This window comes from Mustela nivalis (genome assembly GCF_964662115.1).
Source record: "Mustela nivalis genome assembly, chromosome: 1".
In the NCBI taxonomy this organism is placed as follows: domain Eukaryota; kingdom Metazoa; phylum Chordata; class Mammalia; order Carnivora; family Mustelidae; genus Mustela; species Mustela nivalis.
Window position 1 is genome coordinate 79,013,898 of NC_139020.1, and position 20,489 is coordinate 79,034,386.

Here is a 20,489-nt window from a genome sequence, read left to right on the forward strand (position 1 = left end):
TAGTCATTTTTGAGGGTAGCATAATCTTGATTCTTAAAACAGTCAATAAAAGAAAATTTTAAGACCATTTCATTTGTGACAGAGAGAAAATTCCAGTGCAAAATTTTAGATAATGAGCCAATCATGTATGATAGAAATATAATATGATCTAGTAGAATTTATTCCAGGAACACAAAAGACTAACTTAAAATCAGAAAATCTATCATTAAATAAACCACATTAATAGAAAAAACTTGATAAATTTTAGTATCTCTTGATAAAAAAAAAACAGTACTTCAAGGAAAATTAAGACATGAAGGAAACTCCTTTGACCTGATAAATATTATGTATGAAAACTCTACAGAAAATATTTAATAGAGAGGCGTCTGGGTGACTCAGTCGTATGAGCATCTCCCTTTGGCTCAGGTCGTGATCCCATGGTTCTGGGATCGAGTACCACGTTGGACTACCTGCTCAGTGGAGAGCTTGCTTCTCCCTCTCCCATTCCCCTTGCTTGTGCTCTTTCTCTCTCTGTCAAATAAATAAATAAAATATTTTTTAAAAGGAAAATATTTAATAGAGAAAAGTGTATTTATTTGTTTTTTAATGGAGAAACTTGAAATTCACTCCCTTTTAGAGCATGAACCAGAGAAGGACATGGCATATCAGCACGGCTTACTGACCTACATATAATTAAAAGTCCTGGCTAATGTAGAAAGACTAATAGAAAAGAGAGAGACAAGGACTGGAAAGAACAAACTTGTCATATTTGCATGCAATGTAATCATCTACAATGATGTAATGTAATCATGTACATACAAAACAGAGCACAGTAAACAGACAGACTCTTAATACAAAAAGGGAGTTCAGAAGCTTGCTAGTTATAGAAAATCTTAGGACCAAGTCCACTACAGCAATAATTTACTTGAAAATACTATAGAAAAACAGGCACTATAACAACAAAATTACAAATAAAGTAGTTGGGAGTCACCTACAAAGAATGCAGAAAATTGGTACAATAAAAAAAAAACAACAAAAAAATTTACCCCATAGGAGATTTAAAATGAGTCCTGAATGATTAGAGAGCTATAGCATGTTAATGACAGAGTGACAATGTTGTAAAGATATAAACTGTCCTCAAGAGATTCCACAAACTTAACCCAATTCTAATTTAAAAAGTCCTTGTGTTGTCAGAGTGGTGGATATTTTCTTAAACAGGATGGGAAAATTGCAAAAATAATGTAAAAAGTAGATTTAATTATATCTAAATTAAGTGTTTCTGTTTAATAAAAAAGACTGTGGGCAAATTTAACAGAATGTGGATGAGCTTGGAGAAGATATATACTGTATATTAAGAAGGGATTAATATCTAAGATACTCAAATTAATAAACGAAAATGCTCAAAAGAAATATTACAAGCAATATTTATATTGCATATGAGAAATCTGTATGGGTAACAAGTATGTGAAGAGACGTCTAATGTCCGTAGTAATCAGAAATGTAAATGAAAACAGTATTACAGAACACTTTAGATTGGCACAAGTTAGAAAGTCGGAAAACAGGAAGTGTGGGCAGACAGGAATTCTAATGCATCCTTCCCGGGAATGCGAAGGAACAACTTCTGAAGAGCGATTGGTTGTAGTACTTCGTAATGAGCGGTGGATGCCAATCATGAAATACTACATAGCAGAGGTAACAATATGATACCCATGTAGATGCAGTGATATATAGATTAATATTATATATATACACACACACACACACACACACACACACACACATATATAAAGAGGAAACAGAATAGCCTTACATAATTCAATACTATTTTTTGAAGATTTTATTTATTTGAAATAAATAAAAGGGGAGGGGGGAGGGTCAGAGGGAGAAGCAGACTCCCCGCTGAGCAGGGAGCCCTATGCAGGACTCGATTCCAGGACCCTGGGATCATGGCCTGAGCCAAAGGCAGACTTTTAACCCAGTGAGCCACCCACATGTCCCTCAGTACTATTTGTTTAGATGGAAATCACATTCTCATATCTTTCCAAGACACCTATGGATGCAGTGATACATAAAACACATTAGAATTGATGCAGTGAAGCAGGGAGAAGGGAAGTAAGTGTGTGGGTTATGCAAAACACAGAAATAAAACACAGAAAAGAAAACACAGAAATAAAAAAGAGACAGGCTTTACATGGATCGGTGATGATAGCCTGAAACAGACTACCGTTCCCAGCACAGTCCATCCCAAGTCCAAGAGGAGAACAACAACAGAACAAAGAAAGCAACCAGGAGCACAAGTGTGGGGGCTGAATGAGGAGTCTGAGGGCGGTAGGAGGTGCCCTTCGGGAGAATTGAGTCCTTGAAGGGGTTAAAGCCAGCATCCCGCCCCTTCAAGCTCCTAGTGTGCAGGATGGTGGGTTGAGAGGGAGCTCGGAGGGGTGGAACCTGTTCCACCTGACATCAGTATATACCAGATTCAAACCTGGGTTTCAAGTTGCTTTCTGCAAGCCCTGCACCCTGGTGACTTGTGGATGAGATGGGAATCATCTGATACTAAATAATCAGATCTGTTAGGCTAGTGCTCACTGCCATGGCATGGTGCTTTAATTCAGGGTGCTGTAACGAAAGTACCTTAGACTGGGTACCTGTATCAATAATAGAAGTCTACTTCTCACAGTACTAGGAGCTGGAAGTTCAAGACTGGGGCGTCTGCATGGCCAGGTCCCGTGAGGCCGTCTTCCGGGTTGGTCACAGACTGCTGTCTTCTCTTCGTATCCTCACATGGCAGACAGTATACGGAGGGAGCAAGCAGTCTTGTGACCCACAGGAGGGCTCTAGTCCCCGGTATGGGGACTCCACTCTCATGACCTCATCTAATCCTAATCATCTCCGAAGGCCCCACCAACTAATGCCATCACACTGTGGGGTAGTGTTTCAGTATATGAATGGGCGGTACGCTGACATTTAGTCCATTCACATGATATAGAGACTCATGGGCAGTATATAGCCGGGCAGTTGGCAGAGAGCACACTAAGCCTCTCTTTCCGCAAATGAGCTCTTTGAGGAGCAGAAGGCACAAATGCCCACCTCCCTCTGGGACCCTTGCAGTCTTTTATTTGGCGATCCTCTTTCTTATCCATTCCACCACTCGAGAGTGGTTCCTCTTCCCATCAGAGCGGTGCACCCAGACTTCGCATGCCGGGGTAAATTGGGCATCAGCCTTGGCCCATAGCTTTGCACAGGACTTGGTATCCAATCGTAAATTAGTCCCTAAGGGGGCAGTGAGAACATCCCAGTAATTTGTTCTGACAAAAGCTGGATTAAACATTTCCAGGTCATTTGGTGCTCAGCATGGCTCAATTAGGCACACCCGAACCCACAGGCATCTGGCTTTTTGTATTTTTGGAGAGCAAACCAGTGTGAGAGAGAAAGACACCAGGGCAACTCCATGTGGCTGGGAAATGGGAAGTTATAAACACTGGATTCCTCCCCAGCCCAGTCGTGGGATAGACACCATTTACATACCATTTGACGTAGTCAGCATATTAGGTTCTCTTAGATGGGTATATGCATTCTGCAAGAATGTGAATTTGCTTATTTTTTTAAAAAATTAGACTTTAAAGGGCCATTATTAATACAAGCCTTTCTATCAAGGATGTCAGATCCCGTCTTCTTTTAAATTTCAAATCTCAAATTTGTGTTCTCTGCTACTTTGTATTCAGAAGTATTGTGTGATTCATCACACAGCATGTGTTACTGAATTCCTTAGGAATTCATATGTTCTAGCAGTGTCTAATGGTTAGCAAAAACATCATACCTGGCTTACATTAAATAGTTTAGTCATTTTAAATGCTGGGTAACCTCCACTGCATTGCTATTTTTTAAGTTTTTGTTTTGTTTTGTTTATTTCTTTTTGCTTTTAAGCCAGTGGATTTATTATTTTTCTTTTAAAACTGAACTTATTTAGGGTTTAGGACCATTTTACCTTGTGGTAGTAGTCAACTGGTATTTTGTCTTGTATTATTTTCCTGATGAATTTTTGGCCATCTTGGGGTGGGCTGAATAAAGCCAATGAGTTAAATATATGTCCCCACATTTAATCCATTTGAACAACTTTATAGCTGCTCAATATTCCATACTGTACAAACAGTGGAAATATTTTTCCAATTGTTTTCAGGTTTGATTACCTAAAAATGTTTTATAAATATCTTTAAAGGGGGATTAATACCCATAGCAGTAGTGACCCTTAAACATCAAATTTAGGATTCTTGCTGAAAAGTTAACGAGTGGAAAAAAATCAGTCCAGTGTCTGATTGCACATCAAATGATAAAGATCAACTTCTCCTTTTCGGAAACGCTAAAGCTGTTCTCATCGCATTTCCCTTCCTATCCTTTGAACATTTGAGTGAGATACTATTTCAGTAGCTAGACATTAAATCTGGTTACATAAGCACATGTGTAATGTTCTAGAGTCGCAATGAAACTAACTAGTTACTTGTCCAGTTGAGCACTGAATAAAGTGTCCTAGAACTTTTCCAAAATTCGAGGGTGTCTCTGAAGACAGAGTAAGAAGTTACTGATATGGTTTCCCTGCAAGGAGATGGCTATTTTAGGGCTCTAAATCAAAGGGTTTGTCATCTCTTTCTCCACTACCATATACAGGGCTAAAAAGCGTTCTTGTATTGTCTGTCTGGATTCCAGCTTTCGGTCAAAAGTGAGGTTTAAAGATCTGAAAAGCTGAAGGTAGCAGAGCTTGCTGGCTGATGGGATATAGTAGAAAGGTTTCGTTCACCGTTCTCAAGTTTTCAGCATAGACTGTTGGCGTGGGTGAGTGGTGCAGTTGGTTAAGCATCTGACTCATGATTTTTGGCTCAGGTTGTGATCTCAGAGCTGTGAGATCAAGCCCCGTGTCCAGCTCTGTGCAGTCTGCTTGAGATTCTTTCCCTTTCCCTCTCCCTACCTCTTTGCTCCTCACCGAGCTCATGCTCCCCTCTCCTCTCCCTAAAGTAAATAAATACATAAAATCTTAAAAGAAAAAAATGCATTGGCTGTTACAGTATGACAGTAGCAACTGGAAGGTGGCCCAATTCTTTTTCAGACCTTCTTCAGAACAAAAATTTTGGGTCCCCTGTGTCTGTCAATAATAATTGTCTTAACTCATCCAGGACAATGGGAGATGAGATTCTCTTCTAGAAGAATTAGCGTCCGCACAGTCTTCTAACAAAGAGCTTTGAGCAAGGTATTTGGCAGATGTTACATTTTCTTTTCCCTCCCTGTATTTATCTCCTGGAGAACAGCGGCATAGATCTTCTTGTAACTTCCTTGCAAACAGTGATTATAGTCTATTAAACTTCCTTTTGTTCCCTGAGGAAGAGAAAAATAATTACACACATATATTAGATTGTCCCAAGATTTCTGAGACTCTCTTCTAACATTCTACCCCTTGATTGTATCAGTTGGTAACCGATGTCTGTGACAATCTTTGGTGCATAAAATATTCCCTTATTTGACCTGTTAAAGTTAAATAAAGATGGATAGGTATGATTGCCAGCCTTGATTGCATACTCCCAAATCCAATAAACGTAGATTTTTTGTGCAAGGGTATTTGCATCTCAGCTGTCTAGAGATTACCATTACAGATTTCAGATTGGTTACACGTTTGTTCAATATATTTGGCTTGCTGTTGCTTTCACTTAATTTTCAACTATAGGATTTGTTTTCTTGTATTAGCCATTCTTATTACAATGAATAAGATTCTTCTAACGAGTTCCGTTTGAGTCTGAAAACTGAGGCAAGTTCCAATTTACCTTAGCATATTAGATTTGAAGCTGATGTTATGGCCCTAATAAGTCTTTTTTTCCCCCTCCCTAATAAGTCTTAACCTAAACACTACATGGTTTTTGAGCAGAACAATTTCCTTCCATAAATTGGGTATTACATTAATTATAATCTCTTGTATGTCATTGCATTTTTAAGGCATTGCCTGTAACATTATTCAGCTTATTTAAACTGATAGACAATGCTATAGTTTTTCAGTATTTACCACTTTAATTATTCTGTGATTATTTAGTACCCAGTTTGGACCCTTGAGATTCTTTCAAGGTTTAAACACAAAGCACTTACTGGAAGGTTAGCCTCCTGTAAATATGAGAATCAAGCATTTGAATCACAGCTGCAATATGTCTTTGAACTTCATAGCCTTTCAACTATTCGAGCAACATAGCTTTCTCCAAAGGCTGGGGTAGCCCTCTCCGGTTTTCCCAACAAACAGTGATCCTTTTTCTTCTGAACACCAGTAGAGACAAGAAGTTCATTACTTCCCAAGGCAGGCATGAAGAGGCTGAATGCCACAAAAATGTGGTGAAGTGGACACAGGGATTAATGAAACGAGTGTATCACAAGAACAGAAAATCATGCTTGAAGACTGAGATCTTAGAGATTAAACTTGAGCAACTGAATTATTCTTTTTTTTTTTCCATCGTATCACATGTTCCCTTTACTATCCATCACCCAATTACCCCATCCCGACACCCATCTTCCTTTCCACAATAATCAGTTTGTTTCCTAGAGTCGAGAGTCTTAGAGGGGTTTTTTCCCTCTCTGATTTCTTCACATTGAGTTTTCCCCACCATCCCTATTGTCCCCTCTTCTATTCCTTATGTTCCACATATGAGCACAACCATATGACAATGGTGTTTCTCTGACTGACTTATTTCACTCAGCATCTAATCCCCTCCAGTTCCATCCAAGTCAGTGCAAATGGTGGGTATTCATCCTTTCTGATGGCTGAGTCATACTCTATTGTATATCTATGCCACATCTTCTTTTTCCATTCATCCATTGAAGGACATCTTGGTTCTTTCGACAGTGTGACTATTGTGGACATTGCTGCAATGAACATTGGAATGTCTGTGTTCCTTCTTTTCACTACATCTGTATCTTTGGGGTAAATACCCAGTCGTGAATTGCTATGCTGTAGGGTAGCTCTATTTTTTTTTTTTTTTTACATTTTAAAAAAATTTCTTTTCAGCGTAGCAGAATTCATTGTTTATGCACCACACCCAGTGCTCCATGCAATACGTGCCCTCCTATAATACCCACCACCTTTTCACAGGATTTGAGCCACACATATAGGGGTGATTGAAGTGGATGGAACTTAAGGAGGTAACTGATGTTCAGAAAGTCTTGGAAATGGGAACCTCCCTATTAAATACGGCTCCCTTATAGATTCAGGTTGTCCAGATGGTGGCGGAAGTAGTTAGGGTAGAAAGGTATTGAAAAGAAATCTAGGGGTGCCTGGGTGGCTCAGTTGGTTAAGCCTCTGCCTTCGGCTCAGGTCATGATCTCAGGGTCCTGGGATCGAGCCTCGCATTGGGCTGTCTGCTCAGTAGGGAGCCTGCTCTCCCTCCACCCTCTGCCTACTTATGATCTCTCTTTGTCAAATAAATAAATAAAATTCTTAAAAGAAAGAAAGAAAGAAAGAAAGAAAAGAACCTGGAGGTCAGTAATTGCCATTAAAAAACACCCCCCCCTCAAAAAGGAAAGTGATAGTGTCAGTCAGTAAAGTTGCCACTCTCAGTGCTATTAGGATGATTTCATATTTCTCAGTCACATATCTTTCTTAAATCAGGATTACTACTGTGATTCTATTTCCTGAATGCCTTTTTCTCTATGTCCTACTCTGAGAACTGAAGGCTTTTCCAAGGACCACCAGGTGTAACATGACTAGAAAAAAAGTCATGATGTACTTACTCCCACATCAACTTGGCAGTGAAACAGTTGCATAGTGAGGGTTGATCTGCTCAAGTTCTACTCACTCAGCCTCAGAAAAAAGAAAACAAAGAGCACTTCTCCTGCAGATGGACTTAGTGTCACAAGGCAGTGGACATTTTTTTTTTTTAAAGATTTTATTTATTTATTTGACAGAGAGAGATCACAAGTAGGCAGAGAGGCAGACAGAGAGAGAGGAGGAAGCAGGCTCCCCCCTGAGCAGAGAGCCCGATGCGGGGCTCGATCCCAGGATCCTGAGATCATGACCCGAGCCGAAGGCAGCGGTTTAACCCACTGAGCCACCCAGGCGCCCTGGCAGTGGACATTTTTAAAGACTATGTTCTTGGGGAAGGACCCAAAACTCATGGAAGAGTGGAAATTTTCCATGTTTCATAATGGATAAAATTTTGAAACAACAACAAAAAGCACCCCCCCCCCTTTTTTGGTAAATTACATTATCTATACCCAATGACTGGCTTATTTGCATGCTAACTACTGCCTGATGCTTGATAATCTCCAACTTTTGGGCCAACACGGACAAGAACAGTGTGAATTTTGCTGCCACCCTTAAAGTTCCACCTTCTGCAAAAACTGGGGGTTGTTTGGCTTTCTATTAAGGCAGTCTTACATGAGTTTTAGACATAGACAAGTAGAAATTCTTAAACTGTGGCATGTTGAGGTTGCGGTGCCTGCACCTGACTGAGGTTAAATTTCCAAAGTATCTGAATGCCGAGAAACTTCATTTTGATGAGACCTGCATATGCCAAAGGATGAGGTAATGCTCCCTGAATATTCCAGGTCTTCCGTTACTTTTTCTAGCCTCCTTGCCTGGAGGCTGAAGCCATGTATTTGGTTTCGGCCAACACAGAGTGAAAAGAAGAGATACATGTTTCTTTTAATCAGGGCAATTAAGAGGAGGTGTGAGCTCTTGTCACTCTCTCTTGATCTGCTTCACACATTCTAGAAACCATGACAGAGGGAACCTGCATTTCTAAGTCACCATGAGAAGGAAAATTTACCCCAGGGAGTTGCTTGTCCTCACCGGACTTTACATGAGCAAAGAAATAAATTACTGTCGTGTTAAGCCACTGAGATTTGGAGGCTTGCAATACTTTCTTAGAATGCTCTAGCTTAACCTGATCAATAAACTGCCTAACCAGAATTCTCTATTATGTAGGAGCTAAAGGACCAAGAGGAGTATGGTTTGGACCTCTTTATGTCTCCTTTAATTTCCAGTTTCCTTTTAGTCCAGTCCATCAGAAGATAGGCTGGCTACTACAGAATTGTTGTGGAAATTGGATATTTTGACTAAAATGAAATTTTTGGTTTCTGTATTAGTTTCAGTTATTGATGTGATCTTATTACTCAAAAGCAAAATTGACCATCAGAAAAGTGAGAAATTTAATTTTTGAGGAGGCTACGGAGGAAGGGAATAGATAATTAAATTGAAGCTACATGACTAAACCATTGCAAAGGCTTGTCTTGTCTGCAAAAATGGCCCGTCCATTTTTATTTTTAATAGAAAAGCTGGGACATTGAACAGAGATTCTTGCCTAAATTCAGTTCTCCTTTTCGTGGTAACAAGGATTTGCTTCAGTTGTCTGCATCTTCCCCCAGTGGGATAGGGACCCTGTCGGTTGCTGAGGATTCAGGCCACAGGAAGGCACCACACTCTCAAGGGCCCCCGCAGGGCCCTCACACAATTCCACGTGCTGTCTGCAGCTGCTGTGATCTTGCTTGTTTATTCTTTTTCCTACTGGAAGTAAGCTGCTTGAGAGCAAGTTACTCATTCGTTTGTGTTTGTTGTGTCTCGTATACTGCTAAGCACAGGGTGGGCACTCCCAAAATATTGACTGGGCCAATGGTGGAATACAATTATGATTCACCTTGAGCTGCTTTTCTTCATTCTTTTTAGTCACCTGTGACTTTCTAAAGAAGGGAATATCCCCAAACCTAGAGCCATTTCTCCAACATTCGTTTGCTAACTTTTTTCTTTCTTCTAATTTATTTATCTGAGAGACAGAGAAGGCATTAAAAGGGGAGGGGGAGAGGGACAGAGAGAAGCCGGCTCCCCACTGAGGAGGGAGCCTGATGTGGGACTGGATCCCAGGACTCTGGGATCATGACCTGAGCTGAAGGCAGATGCTTAACTGACTGAGCCACCCAGGCGCCCCCTCATTAGCTAACTTAATGACAGATAAACAAAACAGTTCTAGTATTTGTTTCCTTCAATGGTGAGTAGATACTCCATGCACGAGGTTTAGTTTGACTGTGATCACTTTGAAGCGAGACCTGGAGAACTGGATTTTTTTTTAGAACTAGATTTGAACAACAGCCACCACCAATGTATGTATCTAGTGCTTCTTGAATGCCTGGCTTTGTTCTAAACTCTTGATTTGAATGGTCCCATTTAATTTTCACAGACTCTTGAGGCTAAAGGTGCTACCGTTTTCTCAATTTCTAGAGTGGGAAAGGGACGTGGGAAGGCAACTGACTTGCTTAGGGTCACCGGGGCGTCAAGGTCCAGAATCTGTGTTCTCCTCCTAAGAAAGGTTGTAGATGGAACGGGCTGTCGCTCAATTCTTGGAATTGAGACGGCTCTTAAGTATCTTTGTAAAGGCACCACTGCCCAGGGTGCCTGGGTGGCTCAGGCGGTTAAGCAGCCGTCTCTGGGTTTCAGCTCAGGCTGTGATCTCAGAGCTGTGAAATGGGGCTCCAGGCTCTGTGCAGAGTCTGCTTAAGACTCTCTTGGCCTCTGCCCCTCCCTCATACTCGCTAAAAGAAGTAAATCCTTAAAAAGTAAAAATAAAAACAAAAACATCCCCCCGAGCACTTCCTCTTTCTCCTCGAACAGGTTCAAGGATAACTCACAATCTTGTAAAGCAGAACATGCCGTCTTCTGACATTTTGAAAAGATTTTCCTAACATTGAATCAATGCCTCTATTCTCCACATGCCTATTTGTTCCCTTTGGCGAGTGAAATGATTCCAATCCTACTTCCACGGGACAGCCCTTCTGACACAAGGTGCATCTATCACGAGCCTCCTGAGTTTTTCTCTTCATCGCGTTATACCACCTCAGCTTCCTGATTGTTGCCCATTTAAGACATGGTTTCTCCTGTGTCCATCCTGGTCTCTGCGGAAGGCATTCCACGTTATGCAAAGTTTGTCTTGCAACTTACAGCGCTTCTTGAACTGAACCTTGTACTTGAACCACATGAATCACAACACCCTCCTGTCTGCTCCTTCAAAGTTCTTTGCCTTTGGCTTTGAATATTCTTTCTTTTATTTGCTAATATGATACTGAAGTTAGGCTCTTTTAGGTTTCCAGAAGCAAATCAACTCAAGCTCAGGAGATAGGGATTTGCAACCAGACCACACAGGGGAAATAAGAGAGCCTTAGGCCACACGGAAGCTGCAGCAAAAGCTCTGGGGCCTGACAGAATTTCAGTAGATGTCCCCTCAGAAGTGGGCTCTCGGCCTCCCTCTCTGCGGCCTGGTCACTAATGGGACTCAGCAACTCTCCCACTTTGTACCTGTTGCTCCTGACTTTTGGCTGCTTGATGTTCTCTTTTGTTTTAGGGCTTCTTCTTCTTGCTCCTTCTGGATGTGTGTTTTTTTTTTTCCCCCGATTCACATCAAGGCATTTCGACTAGAAAACTTGTAGGCATCTCTCCCCCCTCCTCACCTGCTCTGCATTTCAAAGTAAACATCATGTGAAGTTTTATGATAAAGATAAATTAGTCCGGAAAATGTTCTGGTATTTTCCCCCTGTGATGATCATTTCAATGCCATTTTCACAGTAAAACAAGTATCAACTCTTTCCATAATACTTTTTTTTTTTTTTTTTTTTTTTTGGGACTCTGGTGAGTAGATAGGAACTTTGTCTATTCAGTAATCAGAATGTCTTTTATTCTGGGGGGCCTGGGTTACTCAGTGGATTAAGCCTCTGTCTTTGGCTCAGGTCATGATCTCAGGTCCTGGGATAGAGCCCTGCATTGGGCTCTCTGCTTGGCGGAGAGTCTGCTTCTCCCCCACCCCTCTGCCTGTCTACTTGTGATCTCTCTCTCTCTCTCTCTCTCTGTGTCAGATAAATAAATAAATAAATAAATAATAAATAAATAAATAAGAATGAGCCTATCTCTTTAAAAAAAAATAAAAAGAATCTCTTTTATTCTGCCTATGAACAGTAGATTCTTTTTTCTTTTTTTTAATCAAGTTCTTAAACAGTCGAAGCGATGAGATCTGATCAGCTCAATTAGGTCACAGTCGTGCCCATCTGGCAGGGTCCCCGAGCCAAGCTGCTCTTAGATCAGGCACGTCTACTTGGTCTAACCTGCTCTAAGCAGGGCTTCAGGGTCATGTGGGACCAGCTAGCCACCTGGGTGGGTGTGGCTGAAATCCTAGCATTGACGGCATTGATGATGAGTCTGGCAGACAAGAGGAGGACCTGCAGGGCCATTCCTACCAATACACACCTATACAAAGTACAGGCAGGCTTGCTTCTTGTCCCATGCTACACCACAATCAATTTCTTCACCTTGAAGTTCAATGAAGTCCACAGTGAAGTCCCAGCTAACTCATGTTGCCAACCTTTCCGGGGGACACTGGTTTTCAGAAACCAGGGCTCCAGTGAGACATGTGGCCTTGGCCAGACCACTCCAGGGTCTGTAGGTGGCAATGGAGAGGGAGAAGCCATCTGGCCCTCCACCTACAGGAGACCCATATCCTCCTCTTGGCTCATCTTGAGTGCGGGAAACATACCAGCTGGGAACCTTTGGAGGATGCTGGAGTTTCTGTCACTGTATTAAGGATTTCAATGATACCAGTTTCGATGTGTCTATTTTTGCCCTTAACCTATCATTGTTTTTTTTTCTGAGGAGGTGAGATTTGTGTATGGAAATAGCCCACAGATTCTCCATGTGAAAGCAGACAGAAGCAGACCCCAGAGAGCCATCTGCTGGACTCTTATCTACCCCGATGCTCTCTCAAGCTTATCTGCAGGATCCCTTTGGTGGCCCCATCGGAGCTGTCCCGAAGCCTTCTCTGGGCCCTGGAGTCTTCCCTTCTCCTTGCGGTGTGCCTGTGACAGCTGATGTTTGTTCCAGGGCAAGCCTGTCAAGTTGCCCAAAGGCAGGGAGCTTGTTTCCAGACACCCGAAGAGGCTGGCAGATTGGGGAGAAAATGTGGATTGTTTTTATTTTCGTGCCCAGGAGTAACGGCATAGGAAGGCGATGCCCTGGGCCTTGTCCCCACCAGTGGCAGGTGTCCCTGCTTGCAGCCTCCCCTTCCCTTCCCCCTTCCCTCTTCCTGGGAAAGCCCCCCGGGCGATAAAATTAAATCAAGCATTACTATTTTTTACATTGAAAATGCTCTTGAGTTTGAATTGTGGATTCAAATGGCTCTTAAAGAGAGCCACCAGGGCTCTGAAGGCTGCCAGATGGCAAGCGAGCCATGCAGAGGAGCCAGCGCTGGCTGCCTCTGTCAGCCATAGCACCGCGGGAGGGACCTTTGTCTTTTCCTGCACTGCAACACACCAGCCTCATGGATGTCCAGTTCGAGGTTTTCCTCACCGTCCTAAAATTGGTTTTTGTGTTTGGTGGGATGCCTTGCTCAGGGTTGACTCAGAAATCTCACAAGGCTTTCTGGAGGGCTAGACCCCGTTTATGAGGCTAGACAAGGCTGCAGGTGTCCAGCTAGGTTATTTAGGTCGGTGGCTTGTATCCTGCAACAAACCCCCTTCCTCCCCACCCTCCCCCACACACCCTGGAGGTTTGGAGACACCTGATCTGGCACCTGGGGAAGACTGGAGAAGTTACTGGTTTATAAAAGCTGTGGGGAAGACAGGGAGGAAATGCACAGAGGGAGAAAGAGAATCTGCCAGAAATTAAATGCAGACAGTCTGCTACTCCGAGTAGCCAAGGCTCTTTGGAGTTGGGGATGGGGCTTGGTACTGCTGCCCATTCCCAGAGGATCGGAACTAAACTGACATCTTCTCCAGGCTCCTTTCAGTCTTCTGGTTGTTCAGAATGTCTCATTCTCCCGCAGCCTCCAGCTGCCCATCCACTCACCTACACTCCCATCCAACAGAGAAGGTTCTTCCACTGCTGCTAATGCTGTTCCCTGTGCTGGGTAATGAAGCGCAACAAAATACAGGAGCTTTAACCTGGGAGGAGGCTGTGGCTGCCCTCAGAATCCCCCTGGGGACTTTTAGAATTCAGCATCCCTGTGTCCACCACAGACCTACTGTGTCTCTGTGCCTGGGTGTGAGGAGGCCTGGGAATCTCATTTTAAAAGCTCTGCAGGTGATTCTGACCTTCTCTTGAGTGTGAGAACCGCCCAGTGGGTAAGCCGTTGTAGTCAGGAGGTGAGAGAGAAGCTAGGAGATCAATTACAAGTACTGGTAGAACCCCTGAACCAAGTTTTCTGGAAACTCACTCCATTCTGGAAGAGTGGGGAAAGGTAAGCAGAGGTCATGTAGAGTGGTCATGTAGCAGTGGTCATGTATGGAAGGATGAGCAGTTTTCCAAGCCAGATATTGGTGTGAGAAGATTCAAGCCACCAGATACAGCTCTCACAAAAGCATGGAGATATCCAAGGAATTATGGGGAGTCCAGTGCTGAGGGAGGAGGGAGTACCCCTGAGGTATACAGCAATGAATCTGGTACTGGGGCACACAGAAGTTGTGCATGTTTCAGGGGAAAATTGATGGCTTGAGTTGGGGTTTCTATAAGACGTCCCGGGCTGATGTTCAGGAGAAAATGGGACATGCATCTAAATTCCAGGAAAGCTGTCTGACTGGAGACATAATTTTGGAAACCTAAGCATACGGTTTGATAGCAAGGTGCTAGGCATCTGGGTAGCAACTTCTGGAAGGAGCTGTGAGATCTGCAGGATGGGCCCAGACTCCAGTTAGAGCTAGTTCTTGAAACTCAGGCTTCAAAAACTCTAGAGGGGACCCAGAAGCTTCTCTGGAAATAGGTTTTTAGAGGGCTGTCCTGTCCTTTCAAGGCTGAGTCTACAGTGGGTTCGAGTTGGCAGGGGGAAGTCGTTCCTCTCTAAGCTCAGCTGGCCAGGGCCATGAACGTGCTGAGGCTCTCCCCCGACCTCCTCTACCCAGTCATTCTTCCACGGAGAGCTGCTCTGCTCCCTCACTTATTTATTTGGCAAACCTGCCTCGAGCCTCTGCTGTGTGCCGGGTATCGTGCTTGGCTTGGTGGATATGAGGAATGAGACATAACTCCCCAGGTGGGTGTCTACTTCTGCCACCGATGCTATTTTTAAAGCTCTATGTCTCCCTCCTTTATTCTTCTTTCTCTCTGAGTGAAACAGGGTAAATAGGCTGCCACTTCTTACCGAAAAATATGCCATGGCTTGAATAAACTCAAATGAACAAAGAAAATCAAAAGACTCCATCTTTGCCTGCTCTATTCTTCCACAAAGCAGTGTAATGTTGTGTTTAGTGAATAAGTCATTCCCCAGGAGAGCTCCGTTTGAGAACAATCGTTTGAATAAAGTTTCTAGTTCTGAATTTTCCTTTGGGATAACAAAAACTTTGGGTGAATAATGATAATAATAACAATAATAATAAAAGATGCCTTGGAAGATGCCTTTTGTTAAAAGAGGGAGAAAAAAATCTCAGACATTTTTTTAGTGCTATGTCTAGTCTCTATACAAAACCTGTCAGCTTCACGCTGTTTTTAGTCAATTTCACAGTGGGGAAGAGAAATGCCGATGGCTTAGGAGAAACAAGTTCAAAGTAGGTAACACAATTGCTGAAAGCATTTCCTCAAAAGGAGAGCTTTATAGCTGTTGCTAAACATATGGAAATAAAAAGCAAATAGAAGTCTAGGTGCCCACAGGGAGAGGGGTTTTCAGGTAATGGTTATGGAAAGGACAGACCGGGCAGGGTTTGTGAGGCTGCTGTTTTGAAGAAAACGGGGAACTTTAGGACCCGCATTGACTCTAAGTTTACAGAATGCCAATGTTGGTATATTTCGGTTCTTCAAAGAGTGCCTTCCCCGGAGTCCTCCCCTTGGGGCGAGAGGTGGGATGTTTTGAGCAAATGCACCCGAGTCCTCAGTGCCAGTTCTGTTTCTACTCAGTATCTATGGCAAGTGTCAGTGGATAAATACTTTCCATGTATTTTATTTATGTTAATACTAACAAACGCTCTGAGGCAGTGACGGTCCGGTGGTATGACCATTCTCCCACAGGTCAGAGTACTAACATAAAAGCCAGGGGAACATAACTGAATTATTCGTCCTCATTTCTGTGTCAAGATGCTTTTGAAGAGGAGGGGACTATTTAAGTTGGTAAGGTTTATGGCCATTGGGGATGCCTTGGATTTCACCAAAGGGATGTCCCTACCGGAACAGAGGGAATTTGGCCACCCCACGATCTGGCCTAAATGCTGGGGTCAGGGTAGCTTTTGGGATCTGACAACAGGCCACATTAAGATCGGAGACTGGTGGGGCAGGGTGAATGGCAAAGGAGACACTAGGTGGCCGCGGAAGACCATCCAATGTCTGTGGGAGAGTCATCTTCCCTGGCTCCCGTGCCCTAGAAAGGAAAGGAGGCAGGAGATGGTAAAACTGGGAGTAAATGAAAACAGGACCCTTTTCTGGCCACCGAACGTTTGGAATGTCGCTGCTTCTGGGAGTCCCTTTCCCATCCATACCACAAATATGATGCATGGCCTCTCTGTCAATCAGTGGCTGCCGTGCTCTAAAGTCTGTTGAATTACACTAAGGAACCAGGTTTACTGTGTCCTTTCCCAGCTCTTTTCCTTATATGTCCAAGGACGGCTCCTGATTGGTCCAGCTGGTCATGTGGGTCATAGGCAGTCCAGCCCGGGCAGCCACGGTCACGGCATGCCTTCCCTCACTGTTTATTAGGGTGCCTTATACTCCCAGTGTTCTTTGCAGAGGCCAGAATGTTGGTGGCTGCCATATGGTCCCCACTTTCCTTATCTTATGGGATCCTGGTAGCCTACCATCTCCAGACTTTTCCAGGTCCTGCTTTTATCTGACAGAGCCGTTCATTCACACACACGAGTTAGTGGTTGGTTTGGTTGAGTGTGGCGTGGAGTGTGGTAGCTGCTTCTCCCCTAGCTTGTGCGTGGGGAATTCTATCAAATCTTCCTGTATTTTGATTTACTTGAGGCAGTATCTATTATATTTGATTTTTCTGGTTCCAGAAATCAGTCTATAATATCCTAAATTAATGCAGACATCTTTTTTTTTAGTACTTTACCTATTTTTTTTATAATTGTACCATCATGCCAAATAATGTGGAGATGAACACTTGTAATCTACTCTCCTTTCTTTTGGATTGTTTTTCTTACTTAATTAACCTTGACTTTGTTAAGGTTAAATCCCACAAATGGGATCGTGACTCAAAGAATTTAAATTTATTTTGGTTTTTGCAAAGATAATGGTGGTTACTTGGACAGGTCCATAGCTTCCTGGACTGAGACGAACTATCATGATGGGTCTCTTGAAATATTTCCATTTTGTCAGACAGGGAATGGCTGTTTCCCATGTTTATGGGCATGTGTGCAGGGCAAAGAGTTGACGATCCTTGACATGGGCCTGTGTTGTGGGCCTTTTCAATGATGTTCAGCGAAAACAGAGGTGAGCATGGAGATTATTGTGTGACTGAAAAATTCTGCACCCTGTGCTTTATTTTAGCACATTTGAGCCTTTACATGTGATATTTCCTGTAATCTCTATGGATTGGCTGGACTACATTCTTGATATTGTTTTAAAGAAATTGGAGGGGAAAAAAATTCCTACTTTCCCTCCAGATATAGTATTGGATGAAGTAATTTGTTTGAATATAATGTCAAATTAACTGGGCAAAGCCTAGTTAGAGAAATTTCCTTGTCAATTCCTCGAGGGAATTGTGCGAACTCACCTCAAGTGCTGTCAAGTGGGTCCTGTGGGGTCCCCGAAGGTCATGGTGGCCGCAGGAGCTCTATAGCTGAGAAGAGCAGTGTAGAGCCTTGGCCTCCAGGAAAACCCGAGAGAAGGAAGTGTTGGCAAAGCTGGGAAGTCATTGCCCAGGAAGCTAGACACCTCTGTAATAGAGCCAAGTCAACGGTGACAGAACTGCCACGGTCAGACCTTCTCTTTTGTATTATTTGGAGAGATGCCAGGATCAGAAAGCCCCGAGCAAAAGGCAGTTTCTTTCTGGAAACACTCTACACACAGGATTCACTTTCTGCCTCTTTCCCCACTTGCTTCAGCCTCTGGCTCTTGAAAGAAACAAGTCTAACAACAGCTAAAACCATGGCAGGTCTAGTTAACAGACCATGTTTATTGTAAGTATTCAAATAAACATTATAGGCAAGTGTCTGTGGTTCAGGGGTAAGGATTTTGAAGTTGGGAACATTTTCTTTATACTGAAGAAAGAGCCAACAGAGAGACTTCCCACTTTCTTTATCTCGTTAATCATGAATTGCAAAATCTCTCACTACTTCTCCATCAAATAAATGAGAGAGAAAGCCTCCTGTATTAGTTTGTGAGGGCTGCCAAAACAAAGAGCCAGAGGCTGGGCAGTTTAAATAACAGAAATTTATTCTCTCATGGTTCTAGAGACCAGAAATTCAAAATGAAGGAGTCAGCAGGGTTGGTTACTGTTGAGGCCTCTCTTCTTGGCTTGTAGATGGCTCTTTTCTTGCTGTATCTACACATGGTGTTTCCACATGTGTGTGTGTGGGTCCTAATCTCTTCTTCTAAGGACACGAGACAGGTCAGGCTAGGGCCTGCTTTAATGACCTTTTTAATCTTAATTACCTCCTTAAAGACCTTATCCCTAGATACAGTTACCGTCTGAGGTACTGAGGTTAGCATGGATGTTGTTAGTATGAATTCTGAGGGGACACAATTTAGCCCACCTCCTTTCTTCATGAGATTTTTGGAGAGCATTCTAAAAGTATGAAGGCTTTCTGTGATTTAAAAAGTATATTTCAAACATTTTCAGTTCCTGCCAAGTATGTGCCCCAAACTTTACTAGATCTAGTATAAGACCTAGAGGGAGAAGTTGGAGTCTTTTTCAAAGGAAGATGAAAATGAGTGGGCAGACAGAAATAACTTTAGAAATGTGAAAGTTAAAAGGATAGTTTATAACAATCTGCTAAAATGAGTATTATTGTAAAAGAGGAAAGCGTCATGGGAGTTGGAATTTTCAAGGCAGATTTTGTAGAAGTAGTAGATTTTTAGCAAGAACACAGATAATATACTGCCTCTCCCTTACCCACCTTCTTTGTCCAACTCTACCAATTCCACACCTCTGTCTCCATCTTTTCATGGCTTAATGAGAACACCAAGTATAGGATCTGGAAGGTGCCTGTTCATCCACCAAAGGAGGGAAGCTTGGGTCTCTTTTCCCTTCTGCCACTTCCTCTTCTTGTTATTATCCTTATTTCTTTTTCTTTCCATAAAAAAATAGCAGGGATGCCTGGGTGGCTCAGGCAGTTAAACATCTGCCTTTGGCTCAGGTCATGATCCCAGGGTCCGGGGATCGAGTTCTGCATCAGAATCCCTGCTCAGGGGGAAGTCTGCTTTTCCCTCTCCCTCTCTTCATGCTCTCTCTCTCTCTCTCACTTGCTTACATTATCTCTCAAATAAATAAATAAGGCTTAAAAAAAAAATAGCACAGTACCTACCCACTACCAGAAAACTCTTATACCCAGGATTATACACATGAATCTCTCTTGGTGGAACTGAAAGTCATCGGCATACCTAATGTTTATGGAGAGAGGTAGTGTGTCTGGGTTCCATGAAAGTGGTTCTTTCCTCCAATGAGAGAACCCTCCACCTGAACGCCTAACAAGCAAATTTCAGAATCAGTTTTAAAGACCATTCACAATTAAGTCAAAAATAATGATTTTCTAAATATTGGCCTCAAATATTAGCTGTAAAATTGCCCTTGGCTTGGGGAGGACAGCATGCAAAATATGAACATGAACCTAATCCAGAGCCTCAGGGGACCAAGAGGGAAACGTAGTGGAGGACAGGATGTCAGCAGACTTTTCTTATCCTGACATTAAAATGCCCTATCTGTGTTTCTAGTAGTTTCCAAGATCTAAGAAAAGTTTTACAGACCTTCCAGCTCGACTGATGAAATCTGATTTGCTCTACCCAAGCAGCAGTTTTCACTACTAGTTTTGGTTACTGGTTTGGTGCTTTTGTCACAAACTAGATTTCCTGAAATACAGTAATTTTCCTCTCCAGTATCTATCACATGATTCCTCCCAACCAGGCCTATGGCACAGATGGACAAAAGAATGAAAAGACAAAATTCCTGAATGATGCAATGGAAGAATTCTGGAAAAAAAAACACTCCCAGGCAAGTTATCTGTTGAGCCCCTACTATGCGCTAGGCCTTGTGCTTGGTGATACAGTAAGAAAGATGAAGAAAAGCACATGACTTTCTACTCAGGAAGCTCACCTTCTGGTGGAGGGGACGCTCGAACATCTGAATATTAGACAATGTCAACACTACCAGGATAGACATACTGGTGATGTAGAAACTCAGACTGGGAAGGACCTGACCGTGAGGAGTTCCTTGCAGAGTAAAGTACTATGCAGAACAGGCGAGATTCGAGGCTTGGGGCTTGAAGGGTAAGTGGGAGTTTATGAGGCGGAGAACAGATAGAAGGATGTGACAGGCAGGTGACAACATAATGACAACGGAGGGGCATAAAGTGCGTAAGATCGGTACACGCTGTCATAG